The sequence below is a fragment of the Panthera onca genome, chromosome D3 (genome assembly GCF_046562875.1).
Source record: "Panthera onca isolate mPanOnc1 chromosome D3, mPanOnc1 haplotype 2, whole genome shotgun sequence".
Taxonomy (NCBI): Eukaryota; Metazoa; Chordata; class Mammalia; order Carnivora; family Felidae; genus Panthera; species Panthera onca.
This window is the reverse complement of record NC_138350.1, coordinates 50,299,347-50,323,909: the sequence shown is the minus strand read 5'-3', so window position 1 is coordinate 50,323,909 and position 24,563 is coordinate 50,299,347. Positions and strand designations below refer to the sequence as shown.

Here is a 24,563-nt window from a genome sequence, read left to right as displayed (position 1 = left end):
CAAATATGATGACAAACTCTTCTCATCCCTGCACCTATGCTCTGGTGGTGTGATTTTGCAGATCTTCCTTTTAAGAAATGGAGCCTATTAATTTGTTCCTTGATTCTGGGTTGGCTTATACCACTTTTTATTGGCCAGTGGAACATTAGCAGTATGATGCAAGCAGAGACTAAAAAAAATTATTGCACAATGAGGTTTCCCATCTACTTGTGCTCTTTGAATTCCCACCACAACCACCATGTGACAAAGCCCTGGATGTCTGCTGTTTGATAGCCTACATGTGGCCCAGTCACTTCTGTCATCACCCACTATTGCCAGCCAATCCAAGCAGCAGAGCCTTCCAACTGACTGGCAGGTGACTGTATTCACGTAAGTGATCTTCGTTGAGACCAATAGAACAACCCATCTGAGACCACTTCAGATTGTGAAGAACGTGAGCTAAATAAATGGCTGTTTCCAGCCACTAGGTTTTGGGGTTGTTACAAAGCAATAGGTAAGTGATACATAGAGTTAGTGGGAATTAAGGTTGGAGGTGACTAAACTCGCATTAGAGTTTGGGAATGGAACACTGGAAGCATAAAATTCTCCATGATAATTTAAAATATGTATTAGAAGATGACTATGAGTCATTTTATTTGTTTTGAAAGCTGAGGGAAATAGCTAATTGGGATTGTAAGAGAAAGAAATAAAGGGCATTCCTTTTTTTTTTTTTATTAATTTTTTTTTAACGTTTATTTATTTTTGAGACAGAGAGAGACAGAGCATGAACGGGGGAGGGCCAGAGAGAGAGGGAGACACAGAATCTGAAACAGGCTCCAGGCTCCGAGCTGTCAGCACAGAGCCCGACGCGGGGCTTGAACTCACGGACATGAGATCATGACCTGGGCCGAAGTCGGACGCTCAGCCGACTGAGCCACCCAGGCGCCCCAAGGGCATTCCTTTTTAAGAACATGAAGGAATCTATATATAATGCAAAGTATCTTGAAATATATATTAAGTTAACTGGGGTTCCTTAAAGCACAATTCCAGGCTCTATCTCATCCTTACTGAATTTGAAATTTTGCATTAGTGGAAAGTGTAGACACATACTGTAGAATGTCAACCTAGAAAACATACGAGAAGTTTTATTCACTGTGACTATATAAATTTATAATGAAACACTTTAGATTTTAATGTTTTATTCTTAAAGTTACAGGAATGAAAAAGTTTTGCCAGTTCTCCTTCCAACTGTAGAAGGAAAGATGGCATGAAAACTTTTATGGATTTCTCTGGAGATTTAGCTTTTATTAGGTAAAATTCTATTTCTGGTAAAATAGAATCCAAATTCCATTGAACCAACTTCCAAAATACACTTTGCAATAGAAATATTATTTAATTAGATGTGTGTATGTGTTTAATTCCTAGACATTGGTATACATGCATCAGAAACAGAGAGAGTATTGTCTTGGGTTCTAGATTTAGATATTACTTATTGTTTTAACGTGATCAAATCATTTATCTGCTCTCTTTGTTTCCACACTATAAAATAAGAATGTTGAATTAGGGTCTCTAAAGTACCTTTCCAAGATTCCATGATTAATGACACAGGTTCCTGTTTTTAATTCCATATAATCCAACATAAACTGACCATTTAATTAACAATACCACTATGCTCACATGAGTATTTCTTGTTTGCTTATGTAATTATGTACACATAAAGGGACTGATTCCTTAGGTCTCATTCTTCTTTGTGGCCATAAGCCGTGAATGACCCAAACATCAGTTTATGCCATCTATTCAGTATAAGCTTCTTCCCAATCAATATTATGTGGTCACTTGTCAGGAGAATGCAACCAAGAAGGATCACCACAGGTACACCTTCAACCTTGTTATTGATTTGCCATCTTTGATTTATAAAGTATATCACGATTTCCAATTAATGTTATTCAGCTGTGTTTGATTGCTTCAACGTTTAAAAGGTTTCATTATTGATTTGTTTTAATGGCAAATCACATTCAGCATCCAATCTATGCTATGCAGTTTTTTAGAACATGTGAATATATTTCTTGCATTCAGTTTTCTTTCACTATTCTTATAATGGAACGAAAGGCTGCAAAACCATTTTCATTCATACATAACATTTTGATTATTGCATTGCTTGGTATGATTTAAAAAGGAAAAGATTAAATTACCCTGAAGGGAGGAGACTTATGAAATAATACCAAACAATTGAGGTAGGCTTCTTAAAGGATGTGTTTCAAAAAGTGATAATAGATTAGCCATGCACAGAGGGAAAATAGGAGACCAATTTCTGGATCCGATTTGAAGACTCAAAAGACTCTAATCAAGATAAAAGAATCACTTCAACACTCTAGCTCACAACGTGGAATTCTCTTTATTAATGTAGTCTTTTGTTTAAGGCATTTTCTCAGACAAATTAAAATGCACCTTCCCATCCTGTAAATGATATCATATTAACTAATTCACACCTATTCTTTTAATAGCATGCATAAATTAAATTAAATTTCTTAGCTGAAAACCCTGCATGATTTAATGGTCATCAAAATGGAGCAAATAAATTCTATGAATTAATGGCAATGTATACCTTCAGCTATTAGGAGTAGAAATTTGGGCTGGCAGGGTTAGGTATATTAAGAAGCCAAAATTAAAGTCAGTGCAGCCAGGGACAGCAAAATGTGTGTGCACATGCCTTTCTTATGAATGTGGGTAAGTCTAAGAGTGGCAAAATTCACTCATGATTCTCCTTACGATGCACCCTCTGCTTCCCGTGCTTAGATCCCACACTCAGGATCTTACTCAGAAGCTAAGATACAGCTGTAGCAGCTGTTTTTAAGAAGTGCTAGAGAAGATTCAGATTTGCACCAGAGTTTCAGGATCACTAATTTGCACTAATTATCCCTAGAGGAAAGTGATCCATGAGAGGCCGGACTCTGAGATTCAGTAAAAATAGAGCTCTTTATTAACACAGCACCTTTCCATGATGTGTTTCAAAGGAGTAGCTAGAGCAGTAAAAATTGACACCACAGCTCAAGGATGTAAATAAGGTCTTAAATTAATGATCAACATTCAACGGGGGGCGGGGGGGCAGGTAATGGATATAAAGGAAAATAGATACTGTTAAGAAGTAAATAATACAAATTAGAAAAAAAAAGAGGATGGTTTGTTTTGTTTTGTTTTCTTAGTAAGCTTAAAAAAATCATAGAAGCCTGCAGATATGGGATACATTATTCAAGACTATCTCAGTTTACTTTTTTTCTAGTTCAGAAAATAGTCTTTAACATGACTGGGCAATTATAATTTACATGAAATAAATAAGTGTAATCTAATAATATAATAATATAATCTAAATTCATCAATTGTTTCATTCATCAGTTCATCACTTTTTTGATGCCTCTGTTATTTTGTTTGTTTTACATATTAGTATATCTACAATGGAAATTCATCTAATATTAATTGTGCCCTTCTGTCTTATCATTGTTATCAGGCAAGTAGTAGTTTTGTTGTAGTTGCTAAAAATGTTCCATTGATGCCTTTGGGTAAGATCAAGAAAGCACTAGAAACAGTGAGTCTAGAGTCTCAAATCTAATATATTAACTATTTTACAACAACTATTGCCACCTCAGGACCATAGGACATACTTCTGATAACTTATTTAATTCTATTAGGATGTTCTTAACTATTACTTATGTGAAAATTGTTTAAAGCTGAGCCTTTCTGATAGCTCATTTCAATTAAAAACCTGGGTTCAAGTGGACCTAAAAGAAATCTTCAGTCAGGTAACTTATTTTCTTTTATTTATCCTTTTTCAAGTTTTCAAGTGTTTAGAGAAATGTTAAGGCTGAGAACTTGCCTAATCATAAAAATCATTATAGAATATTTGATAAGAATATAGAATTTTAAGGCCTTTGCCTGGAAATTCTGTTACATATTTTGGGAGAAGTTGATTTTTTTTTTCAGTATGCTCTGTAGGTAATTTTATAATTAGGCAACTCTGATTAGATTTGTGTATAAGTTTCCTAGTTGATGTGGAGATAGGTGGCAGAGAAGGTTTTGAAGGGGTAAGAAAGAAGAAATCCGTTTGTTTGGTAAAGATCTATATTGTTGTATCTACTGATATTGGATATTGAGTGTTGGGAGTGTGTGAAAACAGAAACTGCTGGGCAGGTAGAGGTGGTTATCAGTGATTCTATCCAGGTACAGAGTCTGATGGTACAGAGCAGCATGCTGTCCAGCCTCACTGGATAAAGGGTCCCATCTGTTCCAGCTTCGGAATGGTTGATCTCCACCCCTCCAAATCAGTGTGATACTGGATGACAGTAGGTATTCAGGTTAACTAAAGTGTTCGGGAGCCAGTGCAGCAAAGCAGATATTGCCTTTTATAATTTTTCATATCCACTAGAGAGCAGGTAAATTTATGACAAAGACTCTGTCACATTTACCACTAGGGATATATGAGGAACAAAGTAAATAACAGTCGAGCCTCATTATTTGTGGATTCCGTATTTGCAAATTTGCCTACTTGGTAACATTCATTTGCAACCTCAAAACCAGTACTCAAGGCACTTTTGCAAGTCATTCCCAAGGCACACTGCAGACATTTGCAAGGTGGTGAAAGACTGAGTTGCCCAATGTGCCTATTCCTAGCTGAGGTTGAACAAGACAGTACTCTGCCTTCTTGTTTCAGCTCTCATACTACAAAAAGTGCCCTTTTCACAATCTATTTAGTGCCAAACGTTTGCATATTTGTGTTTTTTTGATTGGTCATTGCATTGTTTATAATAGCCCTCAAGTATAGTACTGAAATGCTATGTAATGTTGATTAGTGCAAGAAAGCTGTGATATGCCTTACAAAGAAAATATACGTTATATACTTTTTGTTCAGGCATGAGTTACAGTGACGTCACTTGTGAGCTCAATGTTAATGGGTCAACAGTACAGGCATGCCTTGGAGATATTGCAGTTTCAGTTCCAGACAACTGCAATAAAGCAAATATCATTATAAAGCCAAGCGAAATATTTTTTTTTTGCTTTCCCCATGCATATAAAAGTACACTAAACCATAGTCTAGTGTATAGTAGCTTTATGCCTTAAAAAACAATGTGCATACTTTAATTAAAAAATATTTCATAGCTAAAATATGTTAACTATCACCTGAGCATTTAGTGAATCATACTCACTGGTTACAGATAACCATAACAAATATTAAAAAAACAAAAAAGTTTGAAATATGACAAGTGTTACCAAAATGTGACACAGGAACTTGAAGTAAGCAAATTGCTATTGGAACGATGCTGGCAATAGACTTCTTTGACCTGGGTGCCATAAACCTTCAACTGATGGAAAACGTAATTCTGTGAAGTGCAATAAAGGGGAGCACAATAAAATGAGATATGCCTGTGTATGTCGAATAAAGTTCCTACAGGCAGAAATACACATAAAACAAGGTTATATGTTGATCAATTAAGAAAATATGACCAGGAATCTTGCAGGAATCTAACCTTCTGTTTCCCCTAGGAGCAATGGTGCAGTATTTGCTAATCCAGGGTTTGCCATGACTTTAAAGAACATAAATGAGAATCAGCTCTATCTGTGGAGTATTATTCTTTGCAATGATAAGAAGGGACAAGAAAAATAGATTCTGGCCTAAATAAAGCATGCTAAAACTTGGTTGTACAACTGTATTCTCCTCTACACATATACCCAACCCTCTATCAAGCAGAGTAGTTAAGTGTATGACCCAGTTTTTGAGGATAGTCTAGTACCAGATAATTCAGCTTTCCTTCCTCTGAGATGAAGATGAAAGCTAAAGGTCAGCCCTAAATTCTGGACTAACATGAAAGGTAGAGAATCCCACCATGCAGTAGTTTTAGCAAAACCTAAGAGTCAACTCTAGTGTGTTGAATCCAAGATGTAGGAAGTATGTCTTAACTTCCATTTCTCAAAAGAAGAGATGACAAAGTGATGAGGTCCTGCTGTAAGTACACATTATGCTTGTATTGCTTCTATTGTTATGTAACAAATCACCCCCGCCCCCCAATATAGCAACTTTTAACAAATATTTGTTATCTCATACAGTTTCTGAGTCTGGAATTCTGGAACAGCCTGAGTGGATGGTTCTGGCTCAGGTCCTCTCATAAGGTTATGTAGACCAAGACTTCAGTCGTCTCAAGACTCAACCAAGGCTGAAGAATCAGCATCTAAGTTCACTCAAGTTCTTATTGGTAAGTTTCCATTCTTTTCTGGTTATTGGCCCAAAGGCACCATCCTTCATCACATGGTCCTTTACACAGGGTGTCTGAGTGTTCTTATAATATGGCAGCTCACCTCCCTGAGAGCAAGTGACTACACTCAAACACACACATGCACACACATGCAAATACACAAAACCAAGATAGAAGCAGTAGTCTTTAGAAGCCAAACTTGGCAATGATATACCCTTCACTTCTGCTATACTCTGTTGATCACACAAACTCTGGTACAATCTGGGAGAAAATTACACAAAGGTAAGGATACCAGGAGTGGGGATGAATGGGTAATATCTCTGAGTCTGGCTACTACAATGCAGTAAGTGAAAGTTTCACTAAGATCAGATCTAAATCTAAAGGAGGAGAGGGAAACTACCAGTGGAAAAATGTAGTAACAAACAAGGAGAGGGTAACATCAGACAAGCAGCGTAGAAATAGGGCAGAAGAGGACCTCTGTTGACAAATTTTTCAGTCAGTGACCTGATGGGCCTGAGGAAATTAATTGCATATAAGTGGAGGTTGAAATGGGAGGAAGACAGAAAAAGTGAAGAAAAACAGATAACATTGGTACTTGACTTAGGGAAAATCTGATTCATGGAGAATCACTTGACTTTACCAAGCCCAATTAAAAAAAAAAGAAAACCCACAAAAAACAGAGGTTGTTTTTTAAGTCAGTGAGTAAATGGATTAAAATTCTAAGTGACTAAAATCAGTGAAAAAAGACTTTTAGTCAAGCGCATCTACTTTTATTAAAAAAAAAAAACATATAATCACCATATTTACCCAAACTAGTTACCCGACTCTTAGATGAAGAAGTATCTTATCTAATTCCTGGACTCTTACAATGGTCTGAACAGACATTTGATATTGTTCTTTGGTCTTGGAGAGGATGTCTAAAGATGTCTTTTACTTTGACAGAGAATGCTGGGCAATATTTGACTCTCACTTCCTTTCCTGCAATTCCCTGCCTCTCTCTTTTATACCAGAGATGCCTTCCAATTATGTTTTCCGTTCTCATTTGGGACTTTGAAGAGGTACTTTCTAAATTCTCTTACAGAGCGACTACACAATAACCAGATAAGGAAAATGTAGCCCATAAAGACATAGAAAATACCCAATGCTTAATTCCACTGTTTCATAAGTGATGACTTAGATTAGTTCTGTGGGGTAATAGCCTTGCTCTGCCATGGTTTCCTTGGTTGTTTTCCAAATGCATGTTCATAAGAAAGCACTGCAGCTAGCAAATGCCAGAGAAGCCTCTAGTCTGATTCTGCAAGATTGTCTACTGTTGAAAAGTTACTAGATGGCAAGCTTTATGTTAAATGATAGGTAAATATTCACATCCATGACAACACTACTAAGGAAGTATATATAACTGGTATAATGTATTTTATACCATGGGCATGTATTTACAGCCTTGGCCTGAAACATTGTTTGAAATGTCTCTATAACGTCATCTAGAACATGGTGATCCTTGACTCTGCTGTCACTCAGTATGGTTGTATGCTTAGAAGGAAGTCAGGATTTCTATCTCACTCTCATCCCACGCATGATAGGAAGCTTTTGGAGGTCAGAAACGTCAACTTTGCTCTCTCTTTCATAGCAGACTAGTGTGTATAGTAGGTGATCCACAAATATTGAGTAATTGCCGCAAAGCTTCTCTTCCCTGTCATAACACTAATTGCATCTAGTGGGTGTTCAATTCAAATCAATTTGATTCAACAAACATGTATCGACAACTTCTCATTCTGCTGGCACAAAACCAGTTATAATGTGTGCTTTCTGCCCCCAGGCAAATTCTAAAATATTTCCCCAAATTGAAAGTCAAACAGTATCAGATCCCTTTGCCAGTGATCAGCAGGAGCCAAGTTAGAATTAGCATCAACAATGAGAGCAGCCCTGACAGGGAAGAAAACACTGCTTTCTCTGAGCTGAGGTTTCCACCTCTGGCATTCTGTCACCTCACTACTTGTCCAGGCAGACACAAATAAGCCAAGGCATTAGATTGGCTAAAACTGCAGCTTCTGGTGGGAGTCTGGTAAAATGTCACCACTGTACGTAAGTGGATACCGCTTACCTGGGGAGATCTCTGATAATTTACTATTTTTACTAGGTTTGTCGTTAGTAATTTAATTCTGGGACTGGACTTATGTATACAAATAAATACATTCATACTCAGAAATAATGATTCTGAAAGTCTAACCACTGGTTATTCAGATGATGCTACCTTTTGAAAATTCTTCTTCTGAAATTACTTTCAGAACGAATTGAAGAACCACAAAGAAAGAAAGTACACCAAGCACATCCTTTTCCTTGTTCAAGTATCACAGTTAACTTCATTTTGCATAATGAATATTGCCATGCATGATTCTCAAAATCTTACTCAACCTCCGCGGCTAATAAAGGAAATTTGGAAATTAAAAAAAAAAAAAACAATAACAACAACAAAAAACTGTTTTTTCAAAAGATGTAGATTTGGGACATATCATTGAGTGGCTTTAGTGAACAGGCATCTATTAACTACTTGACCCTCACAAATATAGCTGGTGCCACCACGGGAGACAGAAGTGGTCAGAATTTATTTAGGCACTATATAGATTTTTTTTTTAAAGCATAGAATTGAGAGAAAAACTAGAGAAAATGAAAATTTAGTCAGTTTAGTACAAGCCAGTGAATACAAAAAGCTATAAATTAATGATTCTTTGTTTTTAAATATTTATTTTTGAGAGAGAGAGACAGATTGTGATTATGCATCAGAAGGGGAGGGACAGAGAGAGAGGGAGAGACAGAATCCCAAGCAGGCTCAGCATGAGCCGTGAGATCATGACCTGAGCTGAAATCAAGAGTTGGATGATTAACTGAGTCACCAGGCACTCCTGTAAACTGACGATTCTTAGGATCAATATGATTATATCTATTAAATCCTTGACTGGTTCAGGATCTTAAGAAAACATTCATTCTGCACTGGGGTTGGAGCAGGGCAGAAACAGAGATAACTTCTCAGGGACTCAAGAAAAGATGACCCTGCACAGGTGATTCATTAGATGTGTACAAGGCTATTGGGAGAAACGTGGGACCACTGATGAGCAGATAAGGTCAAAGTGAAGCAGGGCCACTCTGCAATGGTGACTAACAAGTGTCATCGCAGAACAGATGGGATGAATTGTAGGAAGGCACCCAGAGCAAATACTTTTGGCCCTGTTCTCTCCTTCTGTGTCTGTAACCGGTGTGACCACACCACCCTATTTACACCACTGCTTGAAGCTGATATTTCCTTTCCTTTCCCAGCATCATGGCCCGTCACATCCAAGCTGGATAACTGTAATCTCCTTTCCCCTCGACTTCCTAGTGTGAGCAGATGCTGTGATACCTCAAATTGTTATCTGTTACAATAATAAAAAAATGTAGTTTAGAAAATACCCTTTGCTAAGGGAAAATAAATTCCAAGTCCTTTTCTTTACCAACTGAAGAGCCCTATGAAAGCTGGGTCCATTAGCAAATCCTCCTTGAGAAGATCTCTGATAATCTAAAACCTCATGTAGGAATACCTGGCAAATAATCTTAATGATGGAAAGAAGAAAATACATATAGTTTATATAGAAGTGTTCAACTAGACACTCAATTTAGGAGGGGAATAGAAAGAAGTAATATTCAGAAAATATTGAGGTTCTACTATTTGCATAGAGAAACATCAATATGAAATATTCCTGCCATCGAGAAGTATTCACTTTAGTTGAAAAAAAAATTTTAAATATTCAGTGTAGCACATTATTTCAGCTAATAGATAATGATAATTTTAGCAGGAAAAATCTGGAAAGTAGATTTTGACTTCTTCAGTTACCAAAGGACAAGGAGCTTTTAAAATAAGACAATAGCAACCAAACTATCCGAGTGCTATGTGGATCTATTTTTGAAGAAATATCTCTCAGTCACCTTGTATATGTTTACCATGACCCAGAACAGTCTGACCTGGCTCTGATTTAAGACTTAGATGTGTGGAAGAGACAAGAAAGTAAATAGATAGTAACTTAGAAACAAATGAATGAATTAGAAAAAAGAATTAACTTCAGCCAAAGTGCCACATGGTCAAGCAAGTTTCCACAATGCAACATACATTATTCCTCCATTCTTTTGGTAATATAATTCACATAGCAAATTAAAATCTCACGAAATCTTAGTTTGAAAAGGCAAATACGCTTTTTGGATCCAACATACTTTTCAAACAGAGCAGAATCATTTTTCTTTTTTTCTATTTATAACCAATGAAATTAATTTATGCACAGCATACGTTTTATGTACGATATTCCTGTAGTTGTTAAGAGCAAAGGTTTCCTGTCAGTCAGCACAGGGTTGAATTCCCAGACCTGCTGCTTATTAGCAGTTTGACCTGAGAAAGTTTCAAAGACTCACACCTTTGTTCCTTTCCTTTCAAAGGGTAATGGTAGCATCCATTTGGGTTGAGAAGGGGTGCTGAGCTCAGTTCCTGTTACAGTGAAAACTGATTATTATATTAATAACACATGAAGCACTTAATATTATGTTAATTAAAAAGTGTATAAAAGTCTTGGAGAAGCATGGCTCCCTGGAGATCACCCTACTTGTACACCTGCGTGGAGCAGTGATGAGGAAATCTAGACAGTCTGCCCCAAGACATTGAGAAATAGGCGCTTGGCTGCTCTAGTCTGTCTCCTAGAACACCCAGTACTCCCACCCTCAGATTTTCACATTTCCTCCTGGGCTCCCTGAGCTCCTCCAGGGGATCTACACTGACCCCTGGCCTCAGCCCTGCACTTTTGCTCATGTTCCTGCTACGCAGGAGCCGCTGTTTTTGCAATACTGAAGACAAAAGCAATGAAGGACTGAACTATTTTACTTTAAATACTCCCAATCACACAAAGTCTGTCCTCTCTGGGGAATAGTGCAGGGAGTCTCACACTAGGCTCAGGACCCTCCGGCATCTATGCAGCCCTTGTGCTGTCGCCCTTGAATCTTGGGAAAGCTAGTTAGTGTACGTGAGCTGTAGATTTCTCCCCTGTAATACAGGGCTATGTATGTTCAGCTTTCAAATTCATAACAAACTCCCCTCTGTTTCTCTTATTAGGAAAATAGCTGATTTTCCTTAAAACCTTGTGCCCCAGGGGCAGCTGTTTGAGCATCCAACTCTTGACTTCTTGACTTGGGATTTTTCGCTCTGGCTCTCTCTCTGCCCCTCCCCTGCTCATGGGCTCTCTCTCTCTCTCTCTCTCTCTCTCTCTCTCTCAGAATAAATAAACTTAGAAAGAATCTTGTTCTCCAATTACTCATCAAAGATTCCACATCGAAAAACTCTATATTTAGAATATAGAATTAATTATCTTTTAATCATAATTTTTAAAAATGTATACAGCTGGTTTATATGATTATGGTATGTATTTGTGGACACCAAGGACTACCTTGTCCTTTTTGAGACCTTAAGCTTATGAAAAGCAGGGTGAATGATTGCTTTTCTTTAAATTTCATAGGACCTGAACAAGCGTTCTACATTTTGGGGAGTCTAGATAAAGGAATGGGAAAATTAGCAAAATAGTGACTATCAAGTAGAGTTTTTAAAATTCAAAACATTTTTGGCTACTTTTTTTTTTTTAAATCTTGCCATAAATCTCTTAAAGCTCTTAAAGAAGATTCAAAATTGTAGGGGTGCCTGGGTGGCTCAGTCGGTTGAGCGTGGGACTTCAGCTCAGGTCATCATCTGGCTTCTGTGAGGTCAAGCCCTGCGTCGGGCTCTGTGCTGACAGCCTGGAGCTTGGAGCCTGGAGCCTGCTTTGGATTCTGTGTCTGCCTCTCTCTGCCCCTCCCCAGCTCATTCTCTCTCTCTCCCTCTCTCTCTCGCTCTCTCTCTCTCTCTGTCAAAAATAAATAAACATTAAAAAAAAAGAAGATTCAAAATTGTAATTCAAAATTTGCCATGGCAAAAGGTACTAAATACAACAGATAATCTATATATTATTACTTTTAGAATATATTTTAGAATACATTTAAAATATGCTTTAAAATATAGTCTAGCTTCAGGCTACCTGAAAAATAATCTTGTCTCTGTCACCACCCATTATGACAAATACAATTTCACTTTTAATTGTGAATTAAAATAATTCCTTTTCAGTAAAATAATTACTTCTTTAATTCTTAGATGGATAAAATTCAGGGAATACTTGATTAAAGACATTTGAAGGTGCTAAAAACATGTAAGGATAACAATAATCACAGAAGAAGCACTTGGATGCCGGTGTTAGCAGTGTGTTTAGTCAGTATATACACATGCTACAAGTTGTCAATGTTTATAGTAACATTCAGAAAAACATTACCTTTCTGATTTCCTCCTCCATAAAGAAATTGTTGTGCTATCATAAAATGAAGATGTGTTATAGTAACAAAACTATCACAATGTAACCCTTACTGAGACAAGTGTTTAACTTGGAGTTTAACCAAATAACTCTATCCCCTAAGAGAAGGGAGATACTCAGAGAAGCAAACCAAACTGATTCGTCTACAGATTAAACCCAGAGAGGCTGCCCGAGATCCCTGGTAACTAGTGAATTTGAAGCAGGAATCTGTCTCTTAGCTTCATAATTTATATACCATATTTTCCTGCATCCTATTATTTACAGTGTTTTGCAATCTCAACTTTCTACCTGTAGATATAACTGTTCGATTCGTAAAATGATATTTTAGATCAGACAGTTCCCCATGCTCTGAGTTTCCACTAACATAACTGTTAAAAAGTAACATATTTCTCCGTTAGCATTCCCCATTGGTAGAACTCATAATACTTTCCATTTAAATACAAACCTTATAATAGCCAACATATTTACTATAGAAAAACCACTTTCTATTCCACTCTGATATTATATTTATACATTGACTTTTTTTCTCTTCAGGCAAAAAGAGTTAACAATTCTGGAAGAGAGAATGCAATTTAAAGACCATATAAAGTGATTTAACTATTTTTAATGTTCAGTTTAAAGATGAAGGAGAAAACCTCATTCCCCAAAACTAGTATTTTAATTAGGGCAAATTGAGAATTTTGTTCCAGCTATTAGGAGAGAAGTTCCTCTAAATTGGCAGTAATGTTGAAAAACTTTGTTTGCAAAACACAGTATGTCACTGTATAATAGTCTAGAACATGGGCTAAACTCACTAAAATGGCATGTGTCTCTCCCTCCCTCCTTCTCTCTCCTCTGTGTGTGTCTCTCTCCTCTCTGCCTCTCTCCTCTCTGTCTTTCTCCATCTGTCCCTTTTTAGTGGCTACTCATCAGCTGTTGGGAGCTGATCATGTACAAGGTGTGCATGAAATGATGTTCTTTGGTTTTGCAATGAAATGAATTCCCTCGGTGACTTTCAACAGTCTACTGTCGACTGGCAGCTTGCCATCTGGAAAAACTGACACTTGGCTCCCCTGGGCCCACTGAACAGCATTGCCGCAAGATAGCATTAGTAGCTGAAGAAAATGGAAATGGGAAGCAAAGACTACTTGACACAAATAAAATGGCACAGCCAGTCTGCTTTTAAAGTGGAAGGGGAAAAAAAACCCAAAAACAAAAACCAGGACAATTGGCCTTTCAGAAGAGTTCTGTTTAACATCTTTTCTCAAAAAAATAAAATGAAATAAAACAATAAGATACTTTAGAATTCAAGAGTGAAACTCTTTACTTTTCATTAACTTGCTTAGAGGAACAGAATAGCTTAGTAATGAGGACTAATCGGAGCTGACAGTGTAGTTACAGGACAGTTCATTTTTACCATAAAAAGGCAAAAGATAAGCACTTAAATTTGGATTCATGGATTGTTCAACTTTATACGGGTTTTTTTTTTTTTTTTTATCTTTTATACTTCCAAACAAGTTTTACTTTTTTTTTTTTTTTTTGTAATGTTATTTATTTTTGAGAGAGAGACAGCACGAGCAGGGGAGGGGCAGAGAGAGAGAGGCAGACACAGAATCTGAAACAGGCTCCAGGCTCTAAGCTGTCAGCACAGAGCCCGATGTGGGGTTCAAACCCATGAACCATGAAATCATGACCTGAGCTGAAGTCAGATGTTCAACCGACTGAGCCACCCAGGCGCTCCAAGTTTTATTTTTTAATGAACTGTTTCCTCAAAGTTAAAAACATAACATTTAAATATTCCTTTAAAAAATCTTTTTGAAATAGCAGTTTGCTTATGTTTAAAATATGAAACTTACCTGCTATTTGCTTAAACGAACAAACAAAAAACCCTATTTGACAATCAGATTAAAAGTTCTACAAAGTACTGTAATGTTTTCATCGCCTAATTAATGTCATCCAAATTTGCTTATTTCCTGGATTTTGCAAAATCATTTTCATGGATAACTATTGTTTACACTGTTAAAGGCAATAAAACTATCAATTTTCCTTTGATTCACTACAAAAAAGGCAGAGATACTATAATATATGACATACTATATTAGATCTAGATATAGAGTTGGTACTTTACCTTGGGGCTCCAATGTTAAAAGCATGTTGTTGTTTTATAATTCTTTAAAGTTTACAAACCATTTAATGATATCTGGTTCTTATTAAGGACTTGCGATATTCTAAATGCTTAAAATTGACCAAGTTAACTTCCCTCTTGATCCTATGAAATTGAAAATAGTAAGTGTGTAAGCTAAGCAAGTCTCCTAGGATACTTATAGAATAAGCAGAAACAGGGATTCAAGTCAGATAGTTTGCTCCTGACATACATGTTCTCTATCCCAGCTACCTCCTGCCTATATAAAATATATATAATTGAATGCCTGTTGTACACTTTCCCATGAACTCCTTCTCCCTGGTTATTACTAGAATAGTAAAGAAGAAAAGATCAAATTAACAGCTATAAATACAATAGCACCCTAATCTCCAATCTTCATCTTTAAACCATTTATAATGGTAACGTTGTGTAGCAAAAGAGGAGCACTCCTTGTTCCAAATAACATCACTGCAATTATAATTCATTAGAAAATAACATAAATAAAGGGTACATTCAGAAATACAAGGAAATCTAGTATTTCCTCCTTTCTGTAGAATTCCTTTATTCTCCAACCTCTATAGGAGTTATGTGTCATATTTTAAAGAATATATATATATATATATATATATATATATATATATATATATAGTCTATATTATTTCCAAGTCCCACAGAGGATCTGATGAAAATACTGTTGCTAAGTAAAGATTAACTGATGAAGTATGATATCTCTCAAGTTCGAATTCAGTGGTCTGTAGCCTTGCCTGCATTAACATGACCTAGGGAGCTTTTAGAATCCCAAGACTTGGGCCCCCCCCCCATTTCAATTATAAAGGAATCTTTGGGGATGGAGCATATTGTTTTTAACTTGGATTAGAACCTTCTATTTTTTTTATTTTATTTTTTATTTTTAAAAAATTTACATCCAAATTAGTTAGCATATAGTGCAACAATGATTTCCGGAGTAGATTCCTTAGTACCCCTTACCCATTTAGCCCATCCCCCCTCCGCAACCCCTCCAGTAACCCTCAGTTTGTTCTCCATATTTATGAGTCCCTTCTGTTTTGTCCCCCTCCCTGTTTTTATGTTATTTTTGCTTCCCTTCCCTTATGTTCATCTGTTTTTCTCTTAAGGTCCTCATATGAGTGAAGTCATATGATTTTTGTCTTTCTCTGACTAATTTCACTTAGCATAATACCTTCCAGTTCCATCCATGTGGTTGCAAATGGCAAGATTTCATTCTTTTTGATTGCCAAGTAATACTCCATTGTATATATATACCACATCTTCTTTATCCATCCATCCATCGATGGACATTTGGGCTCTTTCCAGACTTTGGCTACTGTTGATATTGCTGCTATAAACATGGGGGTGCATATGTCCCTTTGAAACAGCACACCTGTATCTCATAGATAAATGCCTAGTAGTGCAATTGCTGGGTCCTACAGTAGTTCTATTTTCAGTTTTTTGAGGAACCTCCATACTGTTTTCCAGAGTGGCTGCACCAACTTGCATTCTCATAAGCATACATTTTTTAAACCTTCCCAGGTTGATTCCCAGTGTGCAGTCAAGATTGAGAGCAATTATCTAATTTCACTTAGTTTTGCTCACTACGTCTCCCCAGTACTATCTTAATTAGGCAATTACTTTCAGGTTCCTGTCTTCAGACAAAAGAAGCAAATAAGCAATGAGCACCCTGGCAGGTAGTAGAGGTGTTAGTACTTGGAAAAGTAAGATGTTTGCTGAAGTCAACTGTAGCTATAAAGTGACTGGTTTAGTTGCTCAAATTAGGATTCTAGATACACTGGATTTTCTTTTCTTTTTTAGCATTTTGTAAAGTATCAAACGTAGCTTCATGAGAAATTTCAGATTGATTCTAAGTACTTCTTTTGTAATAGAGATATGCAATGTGGAAATGTGTGTAACCATGCATATATATGTTATATATTTTTAACATGAATTTTATATACAAGTCAGTAAGTATATTTTTAAGTGCGTAATTTCAAGCTTCTAGAAAGTCAAAAAAAAAACACCTTTGAGCACTTTTTTGTAGCTAGGAATAATCCCTGAAACATAACCTCTTACCTGTAGATTAACTCAATTTAGAACAATTTTTTTAAGTTTATTTATTTATTTTGAGAGACAGAGAGAGTGTGTGAGTGGGGGGTGGGGCAGAGAGAGAGGGGGCAGAGGATTTGAAGCAAGCTCTGTGCTGACAGCAGCGAGCCCAATACAGGGCTTAAACTCTCAAACCATGAGATCATGACCTGAGCCAAAGTTGGATGCTTAAGTGACTGAGCCACCCAGGCACCCTAGAACAATCTTTCTTTTTAAGAAAGGGCCTAAAGTTTGAGAGGAGAACACTAAGAGAGAGCAAAGGAAGAGAGGAATTTGGAATATGTTAGAATAAAACAAATATAAAACCACATACCTTCTTCCTTACATATTTTATCATATTACCTCTGTCCTGAGATCACCATTATTGCTCATTTTCTGTTCATTTTCAGAAATGGGTCAAATAAGGAGTAGGAGTAGGAAATAGTTACTAGAACTTTGATTCAGTGACAAGTCTAAGACAAGGAATCCCTTTTTTTTAGCCTTACGAGTTGCTGTTAGGACTAGAGTATAAGAAAGCAGGATATTGGAGGCTAGTGTATTTTTTGTCATCATGAACATTTAAATCTCAGATGGGTCCTGAGAGTTCTTCCTGTCTAGTCTAGACTCATGGTTAAGTGGCTTTCCCCAGTTCACCTATCCTGACCTCATCTTGGTTCATTTTTGGCCTTCTGTGGGCAGTGGTCATCCGTCACCAACAGAAGGGATCCTCAAGCCTGGCTATGACACAGGCTACAACGAGATGGGTCATGTGGATATGACCCAACAGACATCCATCCAGACCTGTTCCATTTATGCTCCTACTTCTGGCTCTAACAGCTTCCCCTAGTAGAGTGGTATAAATGCTCATGCCTAGAATAGAAATCACACACTTGAATATAACCAGGTTTCCTTTTCCCTGGGGATAGAATAAGCCTGAACTTCCCCAGAGTTTTGAGTGTGCTGCTGATAGTATCTACCTTAGCTGTTGGGTGGTTTCCTTTGCTGACATATATTGGCAATACAGAGAGGAAAATAATGCAAATTAGTCAGATATACCTTTATTTAAGGCAAATAAGAGAAACAGAAAACATTTAAGCAAGGCAGGTCCTATATTTCCTCCCTGAGCAATTCATTATGAACTTTTATTCTTTTAACATAGTTTCTAGCTTCAATCGATTTTAACTCAAAACTGTAAATTGAAAGATACAGTGTGCTACAAGACAAGTATGAATAACACTACTACTTCTTTTTTAAAACGTGCCCTTGAGGAGCTCCCAGTATAGTAATGCACAAATAATCGTATGCCATGGTATAATGGGAAATTGAAAACAGTTTAAAAGCAGTAAAATTTAAAGACAAGGACTATTAAATGAACTGTCTGCAAGCATCAGTGGATTTAAACATCATGCCTTGGCTAACCTCCTGAATTCTCAAAGGAACGCTGAGGAATGTAGGATCTAGGTAGGCTCTATTTTTCTCAGGCCCCAAACTCTTCATCTAACATGAATAGAGAGAGCTTTCTCCATAAACGTTGAACGCGCTTTATAAGTTAAGTGGCAGACAATCTATGAGGTTGTCACTGGGAAGCCTAAGTTCTTTCTTGCAGCACATCATTCATTAATTTCCCACCAAGATGTCTGTCTTTCCTTCCTTATTACAAAATGATAGAGGCCAAATATTTCCTTCTTTATCAACAAATCAATAGGCATTAGTAGGATCACTGAAGGAAGAAGGCAGCTTAGTTTTTAGAGAATTTACTGAGAGAAAGCCCTAACTTCAGTAATGTTTTCAGTCACTAGCAACATTCAAGATTTGCTTAAATTTTGGAGGTAGAGATATGTATTTTTTTGGAACTTGAATTTAGAATTAACTCATGACTTACCAAAATGTACTTAAATGTCTTTTAGTTAAAGGAAGGAAAATGTGTTAGATAAAAACAAACAACAAAATAAGCCTAGCTTATATGAAGAGTCTGTCAGTTCTTTAAGTCCCTGGTTAGGTATGTTGAGATTACATTCAGAAATTAATAATTTGTAAGATAAAAAAAGAAAGATTGGAGAATGATTAATACTGATGGAACAGATTCTAGTTCCAACGTGAAAGTCATCTCACCTGAAGAGAAGGTAGGCAAGTGGGAGGAGCCCAGTGTAGCAACAACTGAAAACTGTCCCTACATTAACATTAAAGGCTCAGATAGAGAAGGATGACACAAAATATTCTATGAAGTTATCAAGGCTGCATTAATTTCTATCCTCATAAACTTATTCCCCTGGGAAATACATCTGTCTCAAATATTAATGAGGAATTCACATAGTGTAAGGTTGATAAAACGGACAGACCAGGATTGCTGGTGATAGTAATGGTACAGAAAGTGCTGTTTCATCATAAGGGAATGGACGTAATAGGTCTATGTGGCCCTGAAAGGCATCTGATGATTTGGGTGAGCCTCTACTGCACTGAACCACCATGCACACTTACAGACGCGGCAAATATGGCTTGTGTGATATGCCTTATAGCATATCCTTGAATCCTTGAATCCTTGAACACAGGGTGGGTTCCGCTCCCAAATCAAAAGTGTCCTAATAGTAACAGCTCAAGCTATATGCCTCAAGTAATGTGAGCCACTTGATATTTGCAACACAAGCAGCGAGGAGCCCTCTTACTCTTCTATCATCCCTTTGCGTTATGAGCAGCCTCAGTGGGCAGGCACAATGCCATTCCAGCTGCAATCTCCTGTCTGCCCCATTCTGCATCTGACATGTCTGAACCTCTCCATAATCTCAAGTAGCCAACAGCAGGACCTGTCACACAAGCTGCGAAACTGTGTCTATTTGAGTGAGTATCACAGTGGCCCATTTTTTTGTCCAGTGACAGACTTGTGATGAATGTTTCTGAAATGACATTTTAGATGACAAGGGATGAAAGTCCCCAAGTCAGAGATCATAGTTCTTGGGGTCTCCAGAGCAGCGTTGTTGTCAGTAAAACTGGCTGTGTGCAAAGATGTTGCAACGTGGACAGTCCCCAAATCAATTTATCATCACAGGCCATGAAACGCACTTGTGGCAAAATCAATACAGATTTTCAGGCTCCCTGATAAAGAATCAGAGAAAATTTTATTTACTCTTTTACTTTGCAAATGCTACCTTTAAATCCAAAGAGGAAAACTATATGTTGGACTTTCCTATAAAGTTAAACAACAATAAAAATAGTGTCCAAATTCTATTAAGGAAGTAATCAAGGATGCTTTCAGGGCCTGGAAATTCCCCATTTCAGTCTGATGTTTTGACAGAGAAATAAAGATAGGTTTACAATGATATATAAAGCAATCCTGATAGGTTAAAAATTGTACCAAAATGGAAAAGGTCTGAAAAGTAGCATTTATATAAAAATGAAAATATTTGTGTGTGTGTTATTTCACACTCATGAATTTCAAGTTTGTAACCACTGAAAAAGAGTTATTATACAAAGTCCAAGGAAAACATAGTGTGGGGAGTTCTGATTTCTGAGAGAAGCCTGTCATTATAATTGTTTGGTTAAATAATAACACAAATTAACACTATATACTTTAGTCAGCATTTACTTTTCCAGGCACTGTGCTAATAGCTGTATGTGGACACTCTCAATATCTTCATTTTCCAAACAAAAAAAAAAAGAAAAAAAGAAAGAAAGAAAAGAAAAAGTAATTGAAGGATAACAAAACTAAGTAACACATAGGATTTAAAGTTATAAAGTTATTAAGTGGTTGAGCTAAAGTGGGAACCCAGGAAAAGTCACTCCAAGGCAGATGCTATTAAACACTATGGAATACTCATGAAATGCAGATGGAAAGCCTTTCTTCTCCAGGCTACTGTAAGGCTTTTACGTCTAAACTCAGTAATTTGGGGGAAATTACCTATAAAATGGACAGATCATTATCTAATGGCAGTTGATATCCCTATTCAAATTACTGGTATAGAGGCACCTGGGTGGCTCAGTCAGTTGAACATCCGACTCTTATTTTGGCTCAGGTCATGATCTCGCGGTTCTTGGGTTCTTGGGATCGAGCCCCACCTCGGGCTCTGCACTGACAGCATAGAGCCTGCTTGGATTATTTCCCTCCCTCTCTCTGTCCCTCCCCACTTTCTCAAAATAAATGAATACACTTAAAAAAAAAAGCAAACACTGGTATATCCATAATCATATTATGTGTTAGCTTTGTGAGCTCCTTAAATTGCTCAAGTGTTAATTAAATTAATGAGAGGATTCTTTAAAGAAACAAAAATCATTTGTATCTAGGATACTCAGTATTATCAACTTAGCTAATTCTAGAAATATTCCAAACCATTCTTATCCAAGCCTTTGGATCTTGTAATACTTTCCATAATTAATTACAGTGGATATATAAGCTCAAAAAATGAAAGAAAATACCAATTTGCTTTCATTTTAACAGGCTTGGCAATCCCCTTCCACACACACACATACACATCAAATCTAAAGTCTAGAGTTCATCTGGCAATGCTACATAACTTCCATTCCTCAAATTAATCTAATATTGATTTACTATTATATTGCTGCCCCTTTCATTTTGAAGCTTACAATGTAATTGTACTTGTTTACTAAATTAAAAACAGTTTTCACAGAGGCAGTGTTTAGAAAACAGATGGATTCATCTCATACAAAAAGCACTTCAAATTTATTCTGGCACTCTCTACAGAATGAAAGAAGAACACAACATAAAATGCATAGAATTCTATGTAAAAATAACTCAACACATTTCCCGTAAGACATCAGCCTGGATTTTGTGGTCAGAGAATTTCCATAGAGCAAATCACTTTTGCCACCCTGACAAGTGTTTTAGGGATGTTAGAAGAATACTATATCAGTTTTCTAACAGGACACATTACTATATTCAGAGATATTTAAAGGTCTGGCTTTCTGCTTAATACTACTCAAAATTGTGTAGGAATTCAAGCACTGGGTGTTGTTCCATAAAAAAAAAAAAATGATGTTTTAAATACAGCTTGCTGGTAACATATGGAAACAAAAGAACACTGCTAGACTGCAATCAACTTGCTATCTTTTGTTTTATAACACAAGGTTAGAGCAGAATGGAATTTAAAATCCTAAAGTCAAGAGTATATTTACTCTGAACAGGTCTGAGGAACAGAAAACTTGCAGACTTGCTGCTCTTTTAGTTCCCAGTTCTTTTAGGATGAAATTCAGCCACAGGTTTGGGGTGTTTTTTTGTTTCCATTTTTGTTTTCTCAGTAAATTTCAAAAGTACATATGCAGTATATACAGAGAATGAATGCACTGGGGTGTGCCTTCTTTCAGTGTGGACATTAACAACAAAGTTCTGAAAACTATGAAGAAAAATACCTCTTCTCTCCACATGAAAGAATCCCAACCTGTTATTGAGAGCCTAGATAACAAACACATATTTCTGCATTTTCCACTTGCAGTATATATTTTTTTGTATTTTAAAATGCATTGCAGAATAATTGATTAAAAGAGTACCATTATCTCCCCCTTTAATAAATGTAAGCAGATGTACACTGATGTTTACTTGCTTTTTTTTTGTTTTTTCCACTTAGAACTTCAGGTCAAGTGTTCTTGACAGCTAATCCAGGTCCCCCCCTGGTAAGGCAGCATGAAGACTGCCTCTGTTATTTCATTTCAGAATTTCTTCCTGCAGTGATAGGCCTGTACCAGCAGGGGATCATATATGCAGTATCTGCCTCCTTGCATCTTCCACTGAGGATGGCTTTAACTCTCCTCAGAGAAAATTTGTTTCTCTTTTCCCAGTAAGAAAACCCACTTCTCTTACCCATATTCACAGATTATTGTTAGCAGTTTAATTGGTACAATAAAATATTAACATGGTTTCAGCTTCTCCACTGCTATGATCAAAACAGAGTGGACTGGTAAGATAAGAGCATAGGATTAGCCCAAAGTTTGGCCAATGAACCAGGCAGATTGTATAGTTTAAGGATCCTTGAGAATTTATATGAAGAATGCCTGAGTGGCTCAGTTGGTTAAGCCTCTGACTTTAGCTCAGGTCATGATCTTGCAGTTCATGAGTTCGAGGCTCTGGAGCCTGCTTTGGATTCTGTGTCTCCCTCTCTTTCTGCCCTTTCCCTGCTGGCACTTTGTCTCTTTTTCTCTCAAATATAAATAAACATTAAAAAGAAAAGAATGTATATGAAATTAAATTATAACCACCAGAACAAATCACTTTAGTGGAATTACTGAGAACTGAATTAACTTCAGATAGCTATAGATAATACGTTTCTTTTTTTCTTAATTTTTTTAACGTTTATTTGTTTTTGTGAGAGAGAGACAGAGCATGAGCAGGAGAGGGGCAGAGGAGGGAGACACAGAATCCGAAGCAGGCTCCAGGCTCTGAGCTATCAGCACAGAGCCTGGTGCGGGATTTGAGCCCACGAACCGTGAGATCATGACCTGAGCTAAAGTCAGACGCTTAACCAACTAAGCTACCCAGGCACCCCTAGATAATATATTTCTACATGCAAATCCATGTATATTTCTATAACATATTTCATATATAGGATAAAGCAAGCAACTTTGTATATAAAATTAGATTGAAGTTTAGTTAATTGAAAGTTAACCAGATTCAACAGTATTATAATGGGACAACGAAAACCAAAACAAAACAAAACAAAAAAATTAAAGCCATTATTTATTCATTTATTCAATGTATACATTTTTTTTGTTTTATAAAACAAATAAGAATTGAATATTTACTATGTATAGAAAGTTTATTGGCATTAGATATACAGTAGTAAATATGGTAGCTATTTTTCCTGCCCTCATTGAGTGTATAGTCTAGAAAAGAAGACAAACAATTAAATAGGATATTTCAATAGTAGATGGTAAATTTTAAGATAAAGAAGCACATGGGTTATGAAAACTCCATGCTATAGTTAGGCATACAGTTATGGCATAGTTAGCGAGAATCTAAAAGAAAGAAAAAAGAGTTATCTTAGGAAGGGAAGGGAAAGGTATAGCCTATGAAGTAGAAAGAGCTGATTAAGACCCAGAAGCAAGAAAGAGCATGGCATATTCAAGAAACTAAAAGAAGTCAAGTGTAACTGGAATATAGAGTGTGAAGGTGGAAATAAAAAGATACCAGGAAGAAGGAATAAGTAGAAGACCTAGAAAGAATTCATACACAAAGTTGAACATATTTAGCCTTCAGAAAAATAACAGGAAGCTTGCTGAAATGTTTAAACATAGGTTGAAACTTTGTGGTAAGATGATCATCATGTTTTATAAAGATTATTTTAGATCTGGATATAGGCTTTATGAACCTGGGAATCCCACTTGGGAAGGGGATATGTAAACTTTGATCTGAGCATGCTAGAGAAACTTAAAGTTATGAAAAGCATCCTATCCTTAAAATTAAAAAAAAAAAAAAATCCTTTTACTATCTCTGGGGACTTGTCTCTGCCCCAGACTCCATGTGGGGAAAAGAAATTTCATAAAACTAAGATTATCCCAGACACAAGAGTAGGTTCCAAATTTATACAAGGGCATGGAAACCAAATTCATAAAATGATAATTTATCTTTCAGACAAGTCCCAGGTCAGTGAAAACCCTAGATTATTCATTAGAATTTTTAAAAATGCAAATTCACTCTATAACTTTAAAAAAAAAAAAAGACAACTAAAATTAGCTCAAAAGAAAACAGCTAGAATCACACAAGCAAAAACATCCAAA

The 24,563-nt window shown here is 36.5% G+C and overlaps 1 long non-coding RNA gene across 1 annotated transcript in view; it reads left to right on the top strand.

The window, feature by feature from the left end:
- The first annotated feature begins 210 nt into the window (after window positions 1-210).
- The window catches only part of LOC132665883 (uncharacterized), a 91,950-nt gene continuing 67,597 nt past the window's right edge, over window positions 211-24,563 (top strand). Inside the window, exons 1-2 of the long non-coding RNA XR_013551456.2 lie at window positions 211-493; window positions 6,076-6,221. This is a non-coding gene — a long non-coding RNA (uncharacterized LOC132665883). The remainder of the gene's footprint in view (window positions 494-6,075; window positions 6,222-24,563) is intronic.